General features: G+C 42.0%; 1 protein-coding gene across 3 annotated transcripts in view; it reads right to left on the bottom strand.

Annotated features, from left to right (window-relative positions):
• The window catches only part of enox2 (ecto-NOX disulfide-thiol exchanger 2), a 114,294-nt gene extending 103,606 nt beyond the window's left edge, over positions 1 to 10,688 (bottom strand). For all 3 annotated transcript variants that reach the window (XM_029164664.3, XM_055512331.1, XM_029164663.3), the window contains exons 1-2: positions 10,523 to 10,688; positions 1,170 to 1,265 (exon numbers count right to left, since the gene is read on the bottom strand). The gene's annotated coding sequence lies outside the window, so the exon portion shown is untranslated. The remainder of the gene's footprint in view (positions 1 to 1,169; positions 1,266 to 10,522) is intronic.
• Between the last annotated feature and the right edge of the window lie 7,847 nt (positions 10,689 to 18,535).

Consider the following 18,535-nt stretch of genomic DNA (forward strand, 5'->3'; position numbering starts at 1 on the left):
CCCTCTCCCCGGACACTTCCTCCAGCTCTTCCGGTGGGACCCCAAGACGTTCCCAGGCCAGCCGAGAGACGTAGTCTCTCCAGCGAGTCCTAGGTCTTCCTCGGGGCCTCCTACCAGTGGGACATGCCCGGAACACCTCCCCAGGGAGGCGTCCAGGAGGCATCCGAACCAGATGCCCGAGCCACCTCAACTGGCTCCTCTCGATGTGGAGGAGCAGCCACTCTACTCCGAGCTCCTCCCAGGTGACAGAGCTCCTCACCTTATCTCTAAGGGAGCGCCCAGCCACCCTGCGGATGAAGCTCATTTCAGCCGCCCGTATCCGTGACCTTGCCCTTTCGGTCATGACCCAAAGCTCATGACCATAGGTGAGGGTAGGAACGTAGATTGACCGGTAAATTGAGAGCTTTGCCTTTCGGCTCAGCTCCCTCTTCACCACGACGGACCAATACACCGACCGTATTACTGCAGCCGCCGCACCGATCCGTCTGTCAAACTCACGCTCCTTCCTTCCCTCACTCGTGAACAAGACCCCAAGATACTTAAACTCCTCCACTTGAGGCAGGACCTCTTCTCCAACCTGGAGAGAGCAAACCACCTTTTTCCGGTCGAGAACCATGGCCTCAGATTTGGAGGAACTGATTCTCATCCCAGCCGCTTCACACTCAGCTGCAAACCGCACCAGCGCACGCTGGAGGTCCTGGCCCAATGAAGCCAACAGGACAACATCATCTGCAAAAAGCAGTGATGCTATCCTGTGGTCCCCAAATCAGACCCCCTCCGGCCTAGAAATTCTGTCCATAAAAATAATGAACAGAACCGGTGACAAAGGGCAGCCCTGCCGAAGTCCAACATGCACCGGGAACAGGTCTGACTTATTGCTGGCAATGCAAACCAAGCTCCTGCTCCGTTTGTACAGAGACCGAACAGCCCTTAGCAAAGGGCCCGGAGTCCATACTCCCGGAGCACCCCCAAGTTAGAAATATTTAAAAAATATATATATTTTATTATACTTAAAAATAAAATATTTTTTTATAATTTAGAGTTAGAAATATTTTAAATGCAAATTTGTTGTAGTTTTAAGTTAGAAACAGGACTATGTACGTGTGCATTGCTGGCTTCGAGAAAAGACTCAGACAGCTTCAAACAGCATGGAGTCATGGAGATCATACCAGTGATGCTGCAATCTCAGAGCAGCTCCTCTCAAGCAGCAGACCACCTTACTCTGGTCAACATCATGTCGCAGCAGTCTGGTTTCATCTTGGAGCCTGCAAAACAGAAGAGAAAATATAGAAAGTCACCTCTTCCTTCATGATTCTCAGCCTCACAGCTATTTTTGGATGCTAAAGTGCAACCTAAGGCCCCAATCAGAAAGCTTTTTAGCAGCCTGAAGGGGCTTTTTGTAATTGTTTTCAGTGAGTGAAGGATTTCGCCCGCTGCTTTTGGACTGTTCCGCGCCTCATGTTTTCCTACTCCACGTGCCTTTGTCTTGTTCTCTTTTTTCCAGAAATGCCCTGATCGCCTCCGGGTAAAATTGCCAAACTGGCCCTTAGCATTGTATTACTATTGTACTAATCTACTAGCTCCCTAGACAGCTCTGACACAGAGGAGAAGCATGTTGCCATTGTGATTAACTTTCCAGAGCTGTGCAAATAGACCTCGGAGGAATACAAGGATATGCACCGCTGTCTTTGCATTTTAAGTTTTCACACAAAGCTCCTTCATTTATATTTCATATTGCTTACCTACACCCTGTGGCAAAATGACCAGTCACACCTTTCCTTGCTTTGTTTTTTCATGGTGCCAGTGTAAAGGTCCACATTTTAGCAAGGAAGAACAAAAGGCAGAAGTGTCCAAACACAAGCAAATAAGCATAACATACTCCAAAGTAATGTTCCCGTTCAGGCTCCTCGCTAATTAGAAGCAAAGAGTAAAATAACGTTCAGTAACTCCAGACTGCTGCACGGCTATTTACTGCAGGAGGAGAGTGGAGAAATATAGCCACACAATCTCCTGTTCAGTGGAACATGCCTCTAATCTTCTAGGATGCACCATCACACTTCTGAAATCACCATAAGAAAAGCGCTGTTTCTTCAAATGTTAATTTATATGAATGTTGTATTGATAAAGGACCAGCCTGTTTTACTACATTTGTTATTTTGCACTAAATCAGAAACTTAGTTTGTTCTTTTATACAATACTAAACATATTTGATTTTAGCTTTGCTACTGTACAGTAAAACAGTTCATGACAGTGTCAAAAAAGGTCACAATCAATGCTAAATCGATGACGGTTGTCTGTCCTACACACTCAGCATCACGCTGACGTCTACATTTCTCACGGTTCACGCCAACCACAAACATGTGTGTTATGCTAGTAGCAGCTCCTGTAGCCTCCAGCCACTAGCCTCAAGGTCGTAACGAAGCGCCGCGTGCAGATGCTACAGAAAGCTGAAAGTCTCAAAGCCGCTAAAAGAGCTGCAACATTTCATGTCGCTGAGAAGAACTGCACCTTATGCATTTCCTGTTTCATATCTCGTTAAACACGTCGCCAGCGCAGTGACGAGAGGTGAACGCAGTGAAAACTTAAACTCTGGCAGACATTCCTCTTCCAGGGTCGTAACAGGACGACTCTGCCCTCAGCCAAATCTCTGGCGAGGCCGATGTCCACCCACTCCTACTTGAACATCCGGCTCACACTAGCAAAGAAACCATTAACAGTAATGAGAATCGATGGCGGTGTTAAAAGTATTGGCAGTCCACCCCAGAAGCTGCTCTCAATGCCATCTTTATTAGTTTGGAAAAAGAGAGCTACTCTCTGCTCTGCCAGCTCTAAATAGCAGTGCATTGATCAGAAGGTCAAGCCAGGCTGGCTCCAGCCCTTTAATTGTCTGTGTCATTCTCTCTTCATTCCAACAGCTGTCAGTCGCCTCCCTGGTAAACCGAGGCCGCCATCACACATGGCACTTCACACAAACGCGGTAAAGACTCAGGAACATACTTATGTAAGAGTTAAAAAAAAAAAACTAAAGACACCCAGTGAATTATGCAGCCATATCAGCTGAGAGCAAAGAGGACTCCACACACTTCTGGTGTCTCACCCCAAATGAGCACACATTTAAATCCTTTCATCGTAGCCAAATGTATTACGTTTCATCATCAGCTAAATACAGATTCTGCACAGGGCTTGGATTCCTTCTTATGGAGGACATCGCTTTCTCAGTGCTCCCTGCGGTGACTTAATCACCTTTATGGACACTACAGTAACAATAACCTACTCATGCCCCCTTTCAGACATGCACTCATTTCCATTAATCTGAAAGCAGCTGAATGTGTCAGCTTCATGTCTAAATGAGCAGCCTGCAACCTTTATTCAAACGGCAGGAATGATGAGGACGAGACTAGCACGGCCCCCTCCAGTCAGCTAAAGGAATGGTCAGCCTTCTCAATCTGATGTCATGCGTGTTCTGAAAGAGTTTAATGCTGGATCCATTATTTCTTGTACTGAAAAGACCTTTAGCTCTGGTATTATGTTCCCTGAAATTAAAATGATATGGCATTTATACCACTTCTTGCACGTGTACGACAACTCTCTACATCACAGTCGCTGGTATGACATAAGTGACACTGGCAAAAAGTGATCAGTGTCTGAATGACACTAAAGGTAACGTTTAAGCTATTCACTGATCACTGACAACATTAAATGATTGTAAAATTCATTTCATTATATTCATATGAGGAACTTTTACTAAAGTACAACCGGGCCAAAAAGCAATTCCGACATTGGTTCTTATTAAATGGTTGTCTGCAGCACTTGCTCTGAGGGAGGAAAACCAGTCAAATCCTTTTGCACATTAATCCAGATGTCTGGCTGCTTCAGACACACAGCCCTGTCAGAACTGTATCCTGGCTTAAGAACTCAAGTCATTTCAAATGTCTTGGCAGCTAATCAGTTGGTATCTTTCATCAAGTCCCAGTGACAGGGCCAGGCCTATCTTTACAACATCTACCGGGGTAGGATTGTATTTCAGTTGTTCGCTCGTTGGAAGCTTTAGTGTTTTACAGACATCACATAAACAAATTCAGTGTGTGAAACACGCCCAGCCGCCAGCCTGCTACAGATTCCTACCAGATATGGAGGAAGCAGCTAAATATGTGAACATGCTACTCAGCGTAAACCATCCTTCTATGAAGCAGAAAACACAGACGGACATAAACAAACTTCTAAAATCCTGTAAACAAGGAACAAATCCATTTCAGAATCCAATTCCAGCTCCTCTTAGCTTGAAATATGTTGATGTCATTCATGCGGGACACAACAGCCAAGGGTAAAATATGTAATGATGTTGTTACCACGTCTTGCTCTATTTGAAGTCTCACAGCTAATCACTACTGCGAGAGATTTAGTTCCATCGCTTTCATCCTCACCAAAAATACGGCATTTCTGAAAGTCACTGCCCGGCTCCAACGGCTCCAGCTGAGGTCATCTTCAGATGATCAGGTAATTAGAGCAAAACAAAGACTAAAGCACAAGTCGCACTGTTCACCTCATGAATTTCAAAAGTTCTACCTGTTTGAAAACTGATGGTTTTTGGGCATGATGAAAACAAGACAATTTCCTCTGTTGGATTAACATGAAAGTCCATTCACCCCTCGACTAGTCAATGTCATAGCAGCTTCCAGACTTAGTGGAGTATGAAATTAATCTACTTCACACCTTTCAGACACTTCACATATGATCAGCGTCCACCGACATCTGATGAGGAGATTTACCCTGAAGCAGAAAAGCCAGATAGCCTAAATGACTGGCCACAGGGAGTGATGAAGCATATTGTACCAAGGTAGAAAGATAATTTTAACAGCAATTCATTCTGCCCGGGGTAAAGAGGGGCAGCTTCTATAGCATGGTCTGCTCTGCGTTTAGGGCTAAGTGCTTCTCAAACACGGGGGATACGCCTTGAAAGCTCAGCTGAGGCAATGCACTCACATTCATCCCGGGAACACACTGCAAGGACACCATTCATCCTCTGTGTACTTACACAGGCCTGAAACACATCCTATGTGACACTTGGAATAACAGCGAGTTCACCATTCAACGTTTAGGCCTCCTGGGAGAAATACAGTGTTTGCTCCCATACTGTCATTTAGGCTAGTTTATTTTTATATTGGAAGGTAGATACAAAACCGATTTATTTTTAACATCTGATTCAGAGAAGTGGAACAGAAGGGAACAGAATACAAGGAAGGTGAATATAATTAGGTTACTATGCCAAGTGACTTCATCTGCACATTAACATCACCCCACCTTGTAAATAAAACAAAGCCTAGAAGAAAATACTGCCTGTGCTCAACAAAAACAGTTGTTTATTTCAGAGAGAAATCTTGAAAATCTACAACAAAAATAACAACAACTCTTCTTCTAAAAGAGGAATATTGTTGTGCTACTTAATACAGGAACCTCATCAGAAACATGACAACAACTCCTATCCTGTCTTCAAATCCACTCAATTGCAGTGGTGCTCTTCTGTCCTGTTTTTAGCATTTAGTCATTGTTGCACTGTTGTTTTACTCAATTGCTCTTGAGTTTTTGGAAAGTGATGCACTACCACTATTACTATTATTAAAAGACAACAAATAATAAACAGATTTACTGAGATTCACTGTCATGCCGCCTTCTCACTACCTGCCTCTGTCATCCTGTCTCTATGTTCCCTGGAGGGTCAATAAAACATCTCACAATGAAAAATGTCATCTCTCCTCATCCAAAGTTGGATAAAAAGCACTTTGGTTCAGAACACGGGACGTGTTAAAGTAGATTGGCTTAAGGCAGGAAAGTCTAGTCAGACAGATCGAAAAGATACAATCTAAATTTATTGTGTAAAATTTATAACAAACAAATAAATAAATTCACTTAATATTTATCGACAGATCAGATCACAATAAAGGGTTATAGTTTTATGCTTTGGACTTCACTGTAAAACAATAACTAGAACAAGTGTCCCAACAGATTACCACATTATTTAGACTGAAGATGCCAGAAGCCTCTAATGCTTTTAAGGACTTGCTTATGACAGTAGAATATGAGGAAACCCAATTTCTTGTTCCCTTAAAGGTGGAGACACTATAAGACTATAGGAGACCTCCCAAAGGCTGGACCGTTCAAAACAGCAGCTTTAGCACCAAAAAGTCATGAAAATAGGGCAAAAGAAGATTTGGATAAGGTAGACACCTTAACCTAGACAAGTCTGATGGATTCTTTTGTCTCCAATAGCAACACCCTATAGCTATGTTACACCTGCACAATGTCTGTATTATATTATTAAGTTATTTGCTGTCACAACTGACAGGTGATTTTATGCCTAATACTACTTTAATTGAATCTCTGCTGTTGCACTACACAATGCTTATCTTAGACACTGAAAGAGAAGAAGTGCCCACTACTCACAGCAATTACAGCAAGTAATATAAATATTGACAATACTTGGGATGCATTTTAATAAACTCAATTAAGACTGAAAGAGGAATTAGCAGGCATTTTGCTTTGAGCCCACAGAGATGAGTCACACGGACAAAGCATTATTTTACATACATCACTGGTAAAGCTGCTTATTCCTTTACAGCCATGTGCACCAGAGAGTGGAAAGTGTCCATATTTTCACTGTATGCGTAGAAACGAAAGCCGGCAGAACAGATTTGTCAAAAGCATTCTTTTTTGTTGTTGTGCTCTTGTTTATACAATCTGACTTTTTTAAATGGTACTTTGGCCTTTAGCCTTTACCTTTAGTCACAAAGCAGCTGCATTCTCTGTTCCATGTAAACACCACAGCAAAGTATTGGTAACTAGGCACCTTTATTAAAGATCCTACTTTGAAGAGGCTACGCTCAAGTAAAAGAGTGACTTCTATTTGAATGCAGGTCAGAACTTTAGATGTAAGGTTACTGTTTTCGTATTCAGGCTTAGTTCTGCTTCAGACAGACAAGGTCACCCAACATACATGTTTAACTGAAATGACAAATCTGTGATCTGTGCACAAAAATGTGACTATATTAAAACCTACTGACAAAACTTACTTTGTGGAGTGGCGTTCTAACAGAGAGACAACAGAGAAACCCTTCAAGTAACTTTAGGGATTTTTCAAATATAGCATTTAAATAAACTGACCTGCTTCAGTCTGAGCCAGGGACTCATGGTAACAGTATTTGAATGTCTGGATGCAACAGTAACCTCAAGTAAGCACTTCCTGTAGCTTTGGATTAGAACTAAAGAAGGAAGAAGGAATAATGGACACTCCTTCCTTAAAGAACTGTTTCACTTCAGCCATTTTCTAAGGACGTCTGGTTTTAACAGCCGCAGTGTCAATGTCATTGCAGAGCAGCTCTGCTGGTTTGAGATCTGGGGTTTGACAAAGCAGATGCAAACAACTACAAAAGGTAGTCCAGTCTCCAAATCATGACACATCACTATTGGCATTTTCACACTGATATGCAAGTTCCTGAGTGTCCTTCCTAAATAATTATTTAGTTTCTTAGTTTCATCCCTTCAGGTTTGTCAACACTAGGACTGCAGTTGATGCTCAATAATATCAGTAGCCTAATGATGCAATCACTTTTTCTACGATTACTCTGACACCGACGATTGTGTGCATATAATATAATGTAACAATACACCGCCTAGTGTGGTGGACATGTAAACCCCCCCTGCACTCACAGCTCTGGTGTCACATTTGTCTCTGTCCTGTGCATTCAATAAGTCAAGCTCGAATCGATCAGAGGAGCAGTAGATCAGGTAACAGTGGCATAGATGCAGTTCTTATTTGTGCAAAGCAAGGTCATGGAACCACATGGATGCCGGATCAATCAGACGGATTAATGAAGCACAACCTGCTGACATGACGAATATTGACACCCATATTACATCTAGGTCCAGCAGTCCTTAACACTGCTTAAATAAATCAGGTCCAAGTGGAAGCAAAGCAATTATACTATAAACAAATAAAATGGAAATGAGACTCATTCTTGATGTATTAAACAACAAATATAATAATAATAATAATAATAATAATAATAATAATAATAATAATAATAATAATAATAATAATAATAATAATAATAATAATATCATCATCATCATCATCATGGCACAGTAAAACACTTCTTTATCCCTTTTCACAGTTGTTGAAAGTGTGGGATTCTTTAAACAAACCTATATCTAAATGTTTAAAACTAAGTGAAGCATGAGACAGGGGGTCTCTCAGCTGTTCTAGTGTATGTATCTATGTATGTATATATGTATCTAGTGTGTGCTGGTTTTAGCCCTCGTCACAACCTTACAAAAAAGTAAACCAGAGTTCTCTTTTTAAATGCACATAGGAGCAACCAACACTGAAATATCCAGTCACACTGTAGATTTCATGTCTAAATTACTGATTAAAAACAGAACAGCTCAGATTCAACCAACTAGTGAAAAATATAAGTGTAAATAACTAATAATGAAAATAATTATTTTTGCATAAATTGCATCGGTGGTGCAATGAGCAGTTAAATTAAAAGATTACTGGATTATGAATTCATTATCTTGTTATTCCAACACACAGGGGCAAAGGCCAGGTCTTTTGATTCAACCTGAGATTGGCTGCAAGCTTCATGTTGATAAAGACATTGGCTCTAAATATATTTCTGTCCACTGGAACCATAATATGACACCAAGAACTGTTGTGGTTTGAGTCTCAGGTTCAGAACTGCTAGACTCCTGCTGCACATGTACATCCACTGTCAAATCATGTAATGACTCACCCTTTACTTGTCTTACAGTGTTGATTAGTTCTAATTCAAACACACATCAGACTGTATACTGAAACTGAACAGGAACTAAACAAACTATTTTCAAATAAATACCTGAAATTTAAAATAAATCATTACCTACACCTCTGCAACAGATAAAAAAAACAATGTTTTCACTTTTTTTGAAAGCCTGAAGCACCTGTCACTTCTTTCTGCAGATGCTATTTTTGACAACAGGGACACAGAGTGGGCGACAACAAATGGCGTCCTCCTTTTTTAATCAATAGAAGGATTAACCTTTGCTATCAGCGGCGCCTCCCTTAGCAAAATGTGGAGTAAAGATTTAGGATTAAACCTGTGAAGACATGCTTTAGATCATTACTGGACTCAGATCTTCTGACCTGTATGACACCACATGCATCACTATCATTAGGTTAACGTTAATGATTCAGTAATCCTTCCAATCTCTTCAAAGAATTGCACCATGTCATGAACCTTTCTGGAACTTAATGTATTTGCAGAGGTGTCTTCAATAATGATTCAATACAGTACTGTACTTAAAAAGCTGTACTTATAAAACTGTCTTACTGTATCAAGTACATCCAGCTTTGTTTACCAATGCATCATAATAAGTTCAGTGCAAACACCTTCTACGAAGAATTTACTTGACCCCACAGATTATTTGACTAATGAGTTACTTTATTATCTTGTGAGTGATGTCTGATATAATTTAAACCAATATAAAGTATCTCTGTTCATAAACAATTCTTAAGCAGTGTGCCTCAGAGTACAGAGATAAATGACAAGTAAAAATCTTATAAAAGAATTAATCAAATCTTTAAAAAGGCATCAAGAATCCTAAAAATCCTTGATTCGAGCTTTTCAAATATAAGATGATGTTTCTTTTTGTATAATTGGTCACTGAATATCTTTGTGCCCAGATTGATGGACAAACAAAAAAGACAATCTGACGACAAGGCATTCTCACATTTTGTGTACTGAATTATTAATTTTTTGAACACTAAATAACTGGGTTATCAGATGTTTTAGGGCAGCTGGTTAAGCTAGAGTCAGAACCAAAGAGGGTGAAGCCGCTTTGAGGTAAATGTTGCTCACTGATAGAGGCAACGTCCTCATGATGTAAAACATGTATTGGTTCAAAGTTAAATAGAATTTTCCAAACGTGTTCCTACGCTTTATTTTTTATTTCTTCTGTTGATTAATCTATTCATAAATTACTGCTCTATGGCAGGTGTGTTTTTGATCTTTTATTATTCAAATATTCGCGTTTTATTTAGATTTTGTATCTAATGGTCTTTGTATGCTTTCCTTGTATGCTTTCTAATTTGTATAAAGTATATAGAATTTTCCCCAGATTGGACTTTTTTATGTTTTAAATGGATCATGTCAGCTCACCCTCAGTGTGACCGTTTTATAGTTTACTTCTACTGTACTTATAGTATAACGTCTCAGACATGCTACAGGATGTGCTGCATTAGCAGACAGATTAAGTTGGTAAATCTACGGTGAACGTCAAACAGGCCACATCGGATGCTACATGAAGCTAACTATGCACAAAGAGGTCCTGGTGTGACACACAATGTAACACACTGTACTTTTGCCATGTGTAAACTTCCTGCAAGTTCCGTAACGTGACTCCGAGAGAAGCTAACGTCTACGTTAACGTCGTTGTTGACGGAAGTTAGCACCGGCGAAGCGAGGGCGCCAAAGAAAAGCGACGTTACCTGGCAACGTCCCCCGTGCTCTTCCACGCGCCTTGCGCGGCTCGACCGTTTCGCTGCACGTCCACGCAACACTAGGAAGCTCCGTTCGCGTGGTCGAGCGGAGCGGGTATCCAGGAAACGCTGCGGTTAGCAACGAGAGACGTCGAAAAAATGGCGGAGCCAACTACGGCAAGCGGGAGGGCGGCACGTGCGTTTGTTGACGTTCGGTTTCCGAAGGGTTCGTAGGGAGGGGGCGCGTGGGGGAATCGACCGCAGGACATTGTTGTTGGGAGACAACAGAGCTCAGCACAACACCACGATGCCGCGTGGAAAATCAAACATCAAAGAATTATTATACGTTTTTGAAAAGCTGCCTTTTCCCTCAGATGAATGTGCAATAATAAACATTTATGTTCTGGTAAAAATGTTGACAATTTCTGTTTCTGAAAATAAAGCTAGGTTCTGACTAAATTCCAAAACATCCTCTTCCAGAAAAAGTGACCCCTGGAACAGCATTTATTTATTTATTTATTAACCAGTCAGTCACTACAGAGGGTTAGTGAGCAAATGCGAGCCAGGAGCTCCTTAAAGGAATTCCTTGCAGGAATTAGGTGGATATATTTAAATTTTATTCCTTATTTCATTTCAAGCAAAAACAGCGGATGGGTCCCTTTAATTAATGACACGCAAATGTATTTCAACCTCAGAGAGTTGGCAGCTCCTGTCTTTCTTCTTACTCTCAACTGTAGCAGTTTTTAAAGACCCCGATGACTAATTTATGTCCATCTGCTGCATTTATCAGTATTCATTACTGTCTATTACAGCTGTCATTACTCTTCAGTAGTTATTTAGGGATTTCCTTCACATTCCAATTCAAATTGATGCAGGTCTATTAGGAAGAAACGTTTTATCATGTTGCTTGTGGTCATCCAGAAAACATTGCATTATATTTTTACTTTAAATTACTAAATAATTAATAAATTTTACTTTAAATCGTCAAAAGTATCTACATGTGTATCTGCTTATATCAAGTTTTAGACTCTGCATAAATACAATTACTCAAGTGTAAGTGTGGTTTCCACTTCTACTGGCATTTGAACTGTAATAGATTGATATGCTTCTCTCTCTAAGCCACTGCATTAGATTTGAGAGGAAAAGTCATACTGTACACATTCAGGTTTTATGACATGTTTGTTCACACTCCTCTGTCTTTATTTGCTTCCTTTGACTTGGGATTTGTGAGGCTTACTTTTCCTGCAGTCTAATCTTTGACAAGTAAAATGTCTCAGAGTGGATTCCTTTTCCTTTCTCGCCACTTAAACCAAACCTTGTTAAAGGATGACAGCATTAACTTGTCCTTCCTTCCCAAACCTTTTGATTTAATCATCAAACACTAAAGAAATAATGGACATTTGAAATCACAGCCCACCTTTTTTCATTCTGATTGCATAAATTATTTCTTTCTGTGTGTTTGATCTCCTACTCCATGACTTATTGTTACTGTTCCAGTGGCTAAGCTCTTTTAGAGATGCTGGGACATGAACACAGCCAGTGATATCTAGTGAATTCTCATTACAAGGGGATTATCATATGTGCCAGCATGAATTCCACTCCCACATCATTAAGTGTTTTGGACTATTTACAGCCAATTACAGCATTGCTAATGCTTTTTTCTCACCCACCCTTCCCCTCAGGCCGATGGTGATGCTTGGCATTTCTTGACAACTCAATATGATTTTTTCCTGTTTGGATTATTTACCTGGAAATGACTTTGCTCTGCAGCAGACATCTGTTTCTTTTATGTGACTAAACATCAGTTATTGCACTTCTCAATGTCACATATGCTCCAGCTAGAAAGTGGTACAAAGTACAAATACTGATCTGAGAGCTCTATTAATGTTTAATGAGCTGTTAATATTCCCCAATGAGCTATAATCCCCGTGAACATGTCTCTCACAGCTGGAAAGCTCTACTGTTACCTGGTTCACAGCAGGTTGCTTCATTTAGATCCTTACTGCACATGCCCCAGCTGCAGCCTGGAGATCCTTAATGTGGCTGTAATATGTGCAGCTCCTTCAGATTATCCAAACGAAGCTTTCCTTAAAGCTGCAGCAGAGCTTTGTCCGAGGCGCTCTGATCTGTTCAGCTGAAAAGGTTTTCACTTTATTTTTTTTTACGCATCAGTTTGTTTGTTTTTTATTTTAATTTAGATGCCAATACTTTAGTTTTCAAACTGTGGATTTTCTTTTTCTGCATCTTTTTGCCTGAGGGGAAGAAACCGATTAGCTCAGATTGTTGTTTTAAGTGCTGTATATTGAAGTTAAGTCACATTTTTTCTCTCCTGAAATACATTTGTATCAAGAGGTGTCTACAAACTCCAGCACTGAGGCCATGAAGGAGGAAGAGCATCTTTTTACTCAAACAGTGGCAATATTTTGAGGATATTGATTTGGCCGTACGAAGGACATCGCTAAATAAATACGCTACGGGGCTTTTACGCTGAAACATCCTGGTAGAAACATGGAAAAATATATGACCAAAGAAAACATGCCATTTCTCATAAGCAGCATATGTGAGGACATTCAGTATCATCCCTCCTGCAGGCAGCCAATCTCATTCCGAGCCGCTATCTGTGTCTCTTCAGCTTTTCTCATTAGGCTTCCCACCCTCATGCATCCCAAGTATTTTTGAAGTGGAATGATGCAACACATTCAAGTGTCAATACTGTACAAATCTCATCATGTCCAGTGTAATTCGCATAAGGAAAGTTCAGTTTCCATAGCAGCAGGCAATAAAAGAAAGCTTTGATTGGATATTACTGATGGTCATCACATCATAAGAGACAACAGGAGACACACAATCAAGGTTGGTCCTAATGATTCCCAGCAGCTTGTGGCAAACCACAGGGAAACTGCCTTTTCTTGCTATGAATGCGACCTGAAGTAGATGTAATCCCCTCTCACCGAAGGACTGATTTTGCATGAGCGCAGGCAAAATAGAGCCAATCAGGTGTTTGAGCTGGGTGGTGATTGCTGAATTAAATCAGATGACAGTCTTTCACACTGGAGGGTCACATCCAGCGAAAGGTTTCATCAAGTGTCACCGGATCTGATTGTGCCCTGATTGTCAGTGTTCAGAGTGACACCGATTTCATGGCAAACCTTCCTTTGAGTCCTTTGTGGATAGAACACGGTCTTCAATCTCACTCACTCACTCTTTTTTGCCTAAATGATAAAATCACATTGTACCACTTTAGTTTCCTTCTCTGTTTGCATGCAGTGTTTAATTTATGCTGAGACAGTAATTGATTCAAATAAAGTGTTGGATATTCTCTCTTAGTCCATTCACAAATTGTTAAAATCGCAAGTATGAATATAGTTAACATAACTGGATTGAAGTGAAGAGTTTCCATGATGTTTTAAATCTCCCAGGAATCATCATTTGCCCGAATTAAATTGTGCTGTTAGATATAGACAGGACGTAAGCTCTCCAAAAATGTAAAAGTTTAATTGTAAAAAAGCAGGAAGTGAGCAGCCATGAAGAAGTTTGACTCGCCAATTAAATTCCCACCACCTTCATTCCCTGCGGTGTTGTCTGGGAAGACGCCATCGCAGACCAGCTGGGTTGGTAAACGTGCTTTGTGGATTCCACACTAAATTGAATTCGGGCGTTTTCAGAGCCGCTCCCTGTCCACTGCTGCCGCCAGTGTGTAAAACTGCCAAGCGAGTGCTGAGTGTATCTTCGCTTTGAATTCAATTCAAATGTTAATTAACAGTACAGGACGAAGGGAAACTTAGTCTCATTCAGTGATTTCTTTCCATTTTTTCAATTATTTACAACAAATTATTAGTATTTCTATGCGTCATGTTTACGTCACCGCCATCTGATATCAATAAAATATAAATTTAGCATAAGGACAAGACAACTGTAGAATAAAACTCATATTAAAACACACACTTATTTGCCTCCTGCCTGTCCTGAGGGTCAGAGGAAGTCGCTATCATTCTCTTTTTATTAAACCTTGAGCTCATAATTTCAGCGCCTCCTTGAACCGGGCTTTGAAACGTTTGGGTCTGTTGGTTTCCAGCAGCAGAGCAGCCTTATTAAAGTAGCTGCTTGTTCCTCACTGCCAGCTGAAGACAAAGGCAGAGCAAGCTGAGGTAGCTCCTAAATGTTGAAAGCGTCTCAGTGGACTGGACGTCTTTACATAACAGCTCACGGCTCGCTGCTGAAGATGAGCTGTTTCATTACATGCACTTCTTATAGCCTATAGAGAAATGGCTGCTATTTCTATATACTTTTTGTGAAATTTGAGAAATGTTTTTCAGCCAATGTTTTAAGATAGGACTTTAAAAATATGATCTTCTTGTTCTGTCTTTGAACATTATACAAATTCATTATCTCATGTTTCTATATAAGGATCTCCAGGTTTTGCAAAAACAAGCATTGGAAAAATGCGGCGCGAAAAGACAGTTTGCCCCAAAGTTTTTTGTTGATGTGTTTTCGAATCAATTTTCATCAAGTGTTGTTTGAAAGCCAGAAAACTTCAAAGGCAATAACAGTAGAAATCAGGCTGATGAGAAATACAGTACATGGCTTTAGAAACAGCCTCACTTGCGTTATATAACACTATTTCCAAGCTGGTTTCGTTCCTCTCATTCAGATTTTTGGTTCATTTGAATCAGCACTCTGAAGAACAAAACAACAGGAGACGCGATGCTATGTAAAGACCTACGCCCGTTTATTATGCTCCACTTCTGTCAAAGAGAATGCTGAAGACCCTGACGCAGACGTTCACGCTTGTCCTCCTATTAGAGGTTCCCACATATTGCGCAGATTCCGTGTTCCCTGCTCTACTTCTCCATAGATTTGATACACTGAGAGGAGAGCAGCTGTTCTCGTGGGTGATTTGAAGTAATTTGCCACCCTGGATGGCATCATTTTCATGTGACCAACCACATCATTAGTGGCGCTTGTGCTTCGCCCTATTGCGTAATTGTGTAATTACACAGTGTATCAAGACAGATAAACATTTCTCTTTAATGCATGGAGCGCATTTCACTTTAGCTAAATAATATAATTAGAGATCAAATGAGTGGTGTTAAGGACTCGTCATTGTCCCACTAATCTAGGCAGAATGGTGTGTTGGACTTTAATATTAATGTCTGTGGATCACAGCCAAGTCAGAGACGCAGCAGCTGGAGCCGGAAATCTCAAAATTAATACGATCAAACTGAAGTTTCGCAGGTTTCTTTGCAGCAACTCAACCATGAAGATGAGGCGTCGGCCTCTTTGAACTCCGGGAAGCATTGATATGCGTTCTAATCTGAGGAGCCGTTAATTGGCGTTTCCTGAGCCCGCGGACGCTAACGAACGTGTCCTGCAGCAGAGGTAGCTTTGTTTTAGCCGCCCGTTCCTGGGGAGGGTCCCGTGGGAGTCCGGTTCATTAGTTGGACGGGTTCTGTGAGCAAAACCCAAGAAACCTCCAGATAGCGTCGCCTGGCACATGGAGAATCTTCAGATTCAGCAAAGCGCATATGTTTTAAGGCGTCTAAACCTCTCTTCCTATCAGTGACACAACAGAAACAGCAGAAAGGTTGTGCTTTGCTCTTTCACACCCCACAGAGAGAGAGAGAGCGTTTCATTCTTCCCGACTGCACCGAGGTGATAATAAATTACGCTTTTTGTTGCTTGCTTTAAACGTGCTAACGGTATCTGCAAATGCGCAGGTGCCGGGAACGTTCCCTCCTCGGATCATAATGGATCCGGGCGCATTTCAACGGCGAAACGCTGCTTCTCGGTCTATTTTGCGCTGCACCTGACATCTGATCTGTGCCGTAAATATAAGCGTCTGTAACTGACAAGACGTGCACTGGGAGGACCGTGCGTGTCGAGATGCAAATAAAGCACCCACAATACAGTGACACTGAATTAGAAAACCCTATTTCACGAAGGTCCCAGAGAAGCGAGCGATCAATCAGCTGGGTCCTTAAGACGTGGGGCAAATTGCGGATAATGACGCCATGGAAGGAGTTTCAAGATGAAACGTTCCTAAACGCCTGGAGGATGAGTCTCTGATGAGGACACAAAGCCTGGAGCGCGCGCCTCAACAAAAACATGACAGATCGTTACCTACGCGTCCGCATTGGGCTCGCGAGGAGGCGAGAGGCGTCTGCGGCGCGCGCACGCGCACGCGCACGCAGACGCGGGGATCTGTGCGAACCGCGGCTCATTATGCGTTCAATGGGTCAACTATTGAGCGTCACGTTCCAGGTTTGCTCTGCACCGTTATTATAGAGACAGACGCCGCCGAGAGACGCGGAATACCGATGCACAATAACAATGAGAATGTTTCCTTCGTGGAGAAAAGCGCCACAAGAGGTTCCGTGTCAGCGTTTTAGAATTAAAAACTGAAATCTTACGGTGATTATGAGAAAATAGAAAACTTTTTCTGACAACTTTTCACATCCTAGCGCTGATTTATCCGTGCGTGGGCGCAGAGCGCGCGCGGCACCGTCTAATAACGTGACAGACACAAACAACAAAAGGTGTTAATTTGTCTCGGCGCGTGTAAAAATGGGCGCCGTGGCAAACTCCCCACGACTCCACGCCCACCGCACGTCACTCCCGGGCCGGTTCTGGACCGGTTCTGCCCCGGAGGACTGTGACTGGAAACCACAGCCACTGGGAGACGCGCGGTGCGGGATGCGACCGCGACTGAACAATTCCTCTCACGAATCACTTGGAGAAACGCGCTGGTTCCTGACGGCGAGGACAAATCAGGTGAGAGGCGGCGTCGCCTTCTGGATCGGATGTCTGAGCAGCAGGACATATTGGTATTTTCTGGGCTTCCGCTTCTTTATATCGTCGGTGAACACTGTGTCCTAAGTGAATCTACACATTGTTCCCTGACAACGTATTCCAGTTGGTTTTATTAATATTTATTACACTGGTTCTTGCGCGTCACTTTCCCCCATTGTCTGAATTCAGGGGCCGCATCCTTCGAAGCCTCTGCGTCAGCGCAGTGACAGCGCTGCCCTATTTCCAGGGCCGTTCAACGGCTCACAGCGAGATCTCCCGCGGCCCCCACTCACCCACGGCTCCCTGCGGCCTCTAAAGGGGCGTTTTTAAAGCCACAGGCCGCTGTTGGCGATGCCATGACTGGGCCGGCGTATGGACGTGCAGCAGGAGCGTCCAGATGTGCGAGGCCAGCGGCCTCTGTCGTGTCAGTGCGACTGAATAATGTGTTAAACATTACGGTAAATAATAATTATCTTATTTGTAATGGCGTTTTCACTGCATCTAAATGACAACTACTGGTTTTGAGCTGCACTTACACCAATTCTGAACTTTAGTCTCATATCAGTGTTTTGATCTTGAACCCAAGCGTCTTCGCTGTACAGCGCACCCGATGAATTAGCCTCGTCGTTCCGGCAGCTCCAGAGGGGACTGTATCTGATTACGAGTTTCATCCCGCCTCTGAACAACTTGGCACATATTAAACTAAGCCTCTCTGGCAGAAATAACACGCCGTTGCTTAGCTTTTCATTTAACTGATGGGAAAAAAAGGGGGGGGGGAAACTCCGGCACAGCTGATAACTCATCGTCTTTCTCTACATTTCACAAAAGTAATTATAAGAATCACTCTCCTGAAAAACCAAAATATAATCCATCACTGTAAGATTAAATAAACAATCTAATCTTACAATCATTGCCCCTGGATTACAGATAAACTCCTCTCTCATTTACTGAGGCCTGTGCCCATGTCCTGGTTCTGCACAACAGTGAAAATGGGAACAAGTGAAGAACACACCAACTAAAGTTCCTGTAGATATCAGAGCAGAGGGACGGCGAGGATCTAATACACGCTGAACACGCTGTACTGACTCCATCGCTTCTTGAAACAAATCTAGCTACTGTGCTTTGCTGTTTTATTCGGAGTTAAAGCTGGAGCCGACTGAAACGTTGAGGGGAGGATCAACCAAGCGGGATGTTTTCTGTAGTGCAGCTCCTCGGAGAAATCAATTCCGCTTA

Source organism: Betta splendens, chromosome 10 (assembly GCF_900634795.4).
Source record: "Betta splendens chromosome 10, fBetSpl5.4, whole genome shotgun sequence".
NCBI classification, from domain to species: domain Eukaryota; kingdom Metazoa; phylum Chordata; class Actinopteri; order Anabantiformes; family Osphronemidae; genus Betta; species Betta splendens.